Source organism: Amia ocellicauda, chromosome 19 (genome assembly GCF_036373705.1).
Source record: "Amia ocellicauda isolate fAmiCal2 chromosome 19, fAmiCal2.hap1, whole genome shotgun sequence".
Classification (NCBI taxonomy): domain Eukaryota; kingdom Metazoa; phylum Chordata; class Actinopteri; order Amiiformes; family Amiidae; genus Amia; species Amia ocellicauda.
The window spans coordinates 2,285,731-2,291,662 of NC_089868.1; the positions used below are offsets into that span (position 1 = coordinate 2,285,731).

General features: G+C 39.0%; 1 non-coding gene across 1 annotated transcript; it reads right to left on the reverse strand.

Annotated features, from left to right (window-relative positions):
- Window positions 1–200: 200 nt before the first annotated feature.
- On the reverse strand, window positions 201–272 carry trnaw-cca (transfer RNA tryptophan (anticodon CCA)). The gene has a single exon. It is a non-coding gene; the product is annotated as a tRNA-Trp (tRNA).
- Window positions 273–5,932: the final 5,660 nt, after the last annotated feature.

Genomic DNA, 5,932 nt, shown 5'->3' on the forward strand with positions numbered 1-5,932 from the left:
GATTAAAATATAACAAACGATACGGATTCTTAAAATCAAATATAATTTCAATGTGCAGGAGACCAGACTGACTTTTATGCATCCCCTCGGGTGTAGATTCATGTTACTTAGACTAACAACGTTTGCATTCTAGGATATTAATAACACTTTCCAGAGCAGGAATTATTGAGTGATATTACAGGGAATGTTGAGTAAAAGACTGACCCCGACGTGATTTGAACACGCAACCTTCTGATCTGGAGTCAGACGCGCTACCGTTGCACCACGAGGTCCTTAAATAGATTATTTTCCCTCCATGTTGTTCAGGTCATCGTTAGCAGATGTATGGATGTACTGAACTGAAATGTAAGGTATACAAGGTATGGGGGAAAATATTAACATCCTATCCTGTCTTTGTCCTAACTTGGTTATCAGCAGTTCACATTCCTTTCTTGCAACGTATTATCTGCAAATTACCTTCCAATGCAACTGGCAGGTAAATTCAGAGGTTAATGATTATTATTCATGAGTATTGATTATAATATTGATGAGATGGGAAGACTTAGTTTAGAATGCTAATGAAATCACTGCTGGTAATTGGAAATGACCATTCAAACACTGTTTGTAAAATGTCAACCCCCTTGAGGGTGATGAACTGCATTTCTTTCCCTGTGTGTCTGTGTAGACAAGGTCACTGTCTCACGGTCTTGCTGTGCTATGGTACTGTGCCATAGTGCAACCCTGATACCCAGAGGAACAGAGTCTGATAAGAACCAGTTTTCTCCAGCAATTTGGGCTTGATCCATTGTACAAATTATATTAAACATTATGTATGCCTTACATTTTCCCTGGTTTAACCATATATGGGTTTTCCTAATGAGTTGTCAGGCAGAAACCGAACTTGCACTCATCACGGAACAGACATGTGGGTCCTATTACCTTTCTCTCCTGTCTGGTCTGCATAAAAGTGCCTGTAGTTTGTAACTTCTTTAAGACTGTTCTTGAGATTGACTATTGAGCCTCTTCCTTGCAGCTGCTTGTAATAAAAACCTTTGATTGGAAATATATCTCTCTGTGGATTTCTACGACTCTTCAAGGGTATGTCCCAGTTTCACAAATTGCTCCCCAACATGAGACTACTGTACTTTGGAAGGGGACCCTTTCTACATCAAAGGGAGCAGGAATGGTTTTGTGGACTATCTTATAAATATTAGAAAACAACCGTTGGAACACTCACCTTGCAATATAAGACACTAAATTGTGGCATGGGGTTAACCACTGTGGGTGCCAATTCTCCATTCCACAAACAGTGCCCCAGCATAACATTACTGTAGATTTAAAGGGGACCCTTTCTACTATCAATAGGATTTTGGGGCCATTCTTTTAAAATAAAGTCAGCCTGTATACTGTATTCAATACACACTGTATAATTGGACCTATTGTCACTTTTAATGACTAAAACAAGGCATCAAACCAGTGTCATGCAGTCTTGGATTCAAGGCTGGGACTCAAAAGGCCAAGGCCAAGGGCGAGGCTGAGAGCCACAAGGAGAAGCCGAGGCCAAGGCCAGGAGCCTTTTAGGGCAAGGCCGGACAAGGTCAATGATAAGTGTATCTCCACTATACCACTATTTTACTTTAGAAGGGGACTCTTTCTACTATCAATTGGACCTAAAATGGTTATGGGGACTTTCCTTTCAATATTAGAAAGCAACCCTTGGAAAGCTAACAACCCAATCTAAGACAAACTTGTGGCATAGGGGATGCTAGTTTGGCTGTCTATTCCCAGTTTCACAAATTGCTCCCCAAAATAGAACTACTGTACAAATGTTTGTGTGTAACTGGGGTGTTCAGCATTAATTCCTGTCAATCATGTTACTTTACTGTACTTTATTATTATTTAAGTGTGCAGGTGCTTTCCTGCATTTCACTTCATAAACCTAAGATAGCAGAGACACAAAGTTAGATCTTGTAATACTACTAATTACAGGTACAGTTGCCTCCAGAATTGTTCACATACTTCATAGACTACAATGGGTTTTAGAGATATAAATGTAAGTGTAAATTCAATATTTGTTGAAATAAATGAATGACAACAGTACTATTTTGTCAGTCAGTATTGGACTTGGCAAAAATATATTTGTCTAACATACTTGCATAGGCTAAAAAGGAGGTTCAAGATTATTCATACCCTAAACATTCAAATACAATAAACATAGAACTGAAATGTTTTTGCAACACTGACTGTCTCAGGGGTTTATATTTGCATGTATTTATCCAACAAATCTAAACTCACTGTACACTTTTGTGTCTTGTTGCTAAGACCAACTTTTTGTTACTGGGTATCAATACATCTGGAGAGAACTGTACATTTAGTTAGTAAAATGTAATATGCAACTGTGTGGAGATGCAGAAACACATAATTAATTATTATTGGTGTTTGTTTTAGACTCTAAACAAAAAACACTATGTTGAGCAAGGATGCAGTGCAGCATATTCCAATTGTCTTATTAAATGCCCTGTGACTGAAATCTACCTGAAGCCAACTATAGTATCAATAGTACCAGTCCTAGTGAGGTTCTGAAAGGTAGGAGGTGGTGATTATTTAGGGTGATACAGTTAAAACAGACCAACTGGCAAGGGTCCCACTCATCCATTGTTAGATCCCAAACCTTACACTTTGTTTGGAACCAAGCAAAGTTGTTTTCACAGTAACTGGTATCAGAATATCAAATACCACTGGCTAGTACATGGTGGTCATAAAGGGATGGACATGGTCAGAAACAATGCTCAGGTAGACCGTGGCATTTAAACGATGCCCAATTGGCACTAAGGGGCCTAAAGTGTGCCAAGAAAACATCCCCCACACCATTACACCACCACCACCAGCCTGCACAGTGGTAACAAGGCATGATGGATCCATGTTCTCATTCTGTTTACGCCAAATTCTGACTCTACCATCTGAATGTCTCAACAGAAATCGAGACTCATCAGACCAGGCAACATTTTTCCAGTCTTCAACTGTCCAATTTTGGTGAGCTTGTGCAAATTGTAGCCTCTTTTTCCTATTTGTAGTGGACATGAGTGGTACCCGGTGGGGTCTTCTGCTGTTGTAGCCCATCCGCCTCAAGGTTGTACGTGTTGTGGCTTCACAAATGCTTTGCTGCATACCTCGGTTGTAACGAGTGGTTATTTCAGTCAAAGTTGCTCTTCTATCAGCTTGAATCAGTCGGCCCATTCTCCTCTGACCTCTAGCATCAACAAGGCATTTTCGCCCACAGGACTGCCGCATACTGGATGTTTTTCCCTTTTCACACCATTCTTTGTAAACCCTAGAAATGGTTGTGCGTGAAAATCCCAGTAACTGAGCAGATTGTGAAATACTCAGACCGGCCCGTCTGGCACCAACAACCATGCCACGCTCAAAATTGCTTAAATCACCTTTCTTTCCCATTCAGACATTCAGTTTGGAGTTCAGGAGATTGTCTTGACCAGGACCACACCCCTAAATGCATTGAAGCAACTGCCATGTGATTGGTTGGTTAGATAATTGCATTAATGAGAAATTGAACAGGTGTTCCTAATAATCTTTTAGGTGAGTGTATATGATATCATACAGATATGATATTGGTAGTTGTTCATCTACATTTCTTTGTAAGCCCCATCGAGACTTCTACAACATTTGAAAAGCTGTCAGGGGTGATGTGAGCGCCACAAATCACACAATGATCTGTTGACTGGAGAAAATCCCTTATTTTTCCTTTTCACAAATTGACAAAAAGTCACCTTATTTATGAGATCTTTCAGGAAATGGTGGATACTATGTCCACTCATACTGGAGTTCCCACAAAGGTTCACCACACCGTGTTTGACCATAACTTAAATAATATTAATGAAATCACATTTGAGAATGATTTTCAAATGCTAGGCCTGGGAAATCCTCTTCTGTTCTGCTCATACTTTAATGTTTCAGGGTTTCCCCACAGCTATATTAATAAAAATGGTTGGTTGAAAGTCCACAAAAACCTATAACATACGTTCCCCCCCTTCACCCCCGTTAAAAAAAATGTGTGAAATGAAACCAGGAAAAAATGAATCTGAAAATTCTAAATAATAAAGCTGATTTTATATAGCCCTACATGGAGATGGAAAACACAGATCCACCCCCAGCAAAAAAGGCAAAGTAGTGATTGGGTAGCTTCTTCAAGAGTGGCTTGGCCACCTTGGCATCCCATTCCTCTCTGCAACCTGAGGAAGCCATGGCAGCTGAGCATGGCAACAGCTCCCTGCTTCCCCTTCATGGACAGTGAGGAAGATCCTCTGGCTTGGTGGAAACTCCACCAGATAAATGTCCCCAGAATGAGCAGCTTGCACAAAAGTATCTCTGCATTCCTGCATCAAGCTCACCATCAGAGAAGGTATTCAGCACTGGAGGAAATGTGGTTACATGCCACTGTTCATGCTTGAAAACAGAAATGGAACACATGCTGTAAAAGTGAAAGACAATGTATTCTAGTTGGGCTTCGCCTACTGTTGATTTCTTTATTTTGAAATATAATTCTGTGAAAGATTAAATTCTAGTAATTTATTCTGCCTTTTGTTCAAGCTGCTAATTATTCAATCTGCCAAATAAAACAGCTCTACTGTGTTTCCTTTCTTTACTTGATACATAAATGTGCATGGTATGACTGTACAGTATGAAAATGTAGATTCTTATCTTTCTGAGACTTACCAAAATCATTCAACTGTAAATTTTAATGTTTAAATTAAGCAATAGCCAAAACAAGTTCTGTATGTTCCCTTACAATTTTTCTGTATAATTCTTTGAGAGTACTGTGTAGATAATTATTTGCAGTAGTTGATAATATTGCTTACAACATCTGAAACAACAGAAAAGTCGCTTTTGCTGGTAGAAGTCATGTTGTTGTGTTGATGTGCATTTCACATCTCTGGAGCGTTATGTGTATTATTTGGAAATATTGAGTATTTTGGGACTCCCAGAGTGCCTTACAGGTGGGGCCTGTATTATCTGTATATAGGCAGTTTGCACAGTGTGGCCAACAGTATTGGGGTCGTTACTGATTAAATGTAAAATATCAGTCGTTATTCGTTTCTTGAGAAAAAATAAATAATATTAGTATTACATATTAGTTAATTCAAAACGTAGCATGTTATATTACTCGTTATATCACCCACTACATTCCTTCCTTTTGCCCTGCAAAACAGTGTGACTAATCTACATAGTCTGGTAATGTGTGTTTTAAATGTATACCAAACAAATAAACTGTAACTTAAGCTGTGGGTTACCTTGTGGGTTCGAGTCAGTAGTATGGGAAGTATGCAGTTTCAAATACATCCTGGGGTTCATAATAACGCCCACCTTACAGTTCAGCTCAGTTGCGTCTGACAACAGCAACACGAACATAAGCACGCATGTGGGCAAGGCAAGAGGTTATTTCTCAATGGTGCCGCTGCATAGACATTACATGCTATGCGGACGGTTTGTGTGTTTTAGATATGGCGCACATGATTAAGTAAGTCTTTTGGAATGTATTGCTACTTGCTTCCGATTTAAACACCACATAATTTAGATTAATGTAGAGAGAAACCTCTTTTTTATTTTATACGGAAAGTAACTATAATATTATTACTCGAATAAAAACTAATGCATTATATAAAATCGTCATTAAGACAAGTAATATTATTAAAGTAGCGCGTTACCTTTCTAATGCGTCATCCCCAGCTCTGGTGGCCAACTGCGTGGAATAATTTTCAATGTGATGTCACGTGTTATACAGAGTCTCTAGAAGACTATGCATGTTAGTGATTGACAAACCATGTAAGGAACCTTGGATACTGTTTAAACACTTTAATAATAAAAACAATAAGACTGATAATAATGCCCACCAAAGACTGAGACTCATGTTTCAGTGAAGCTCTGTGCATACTGTGAG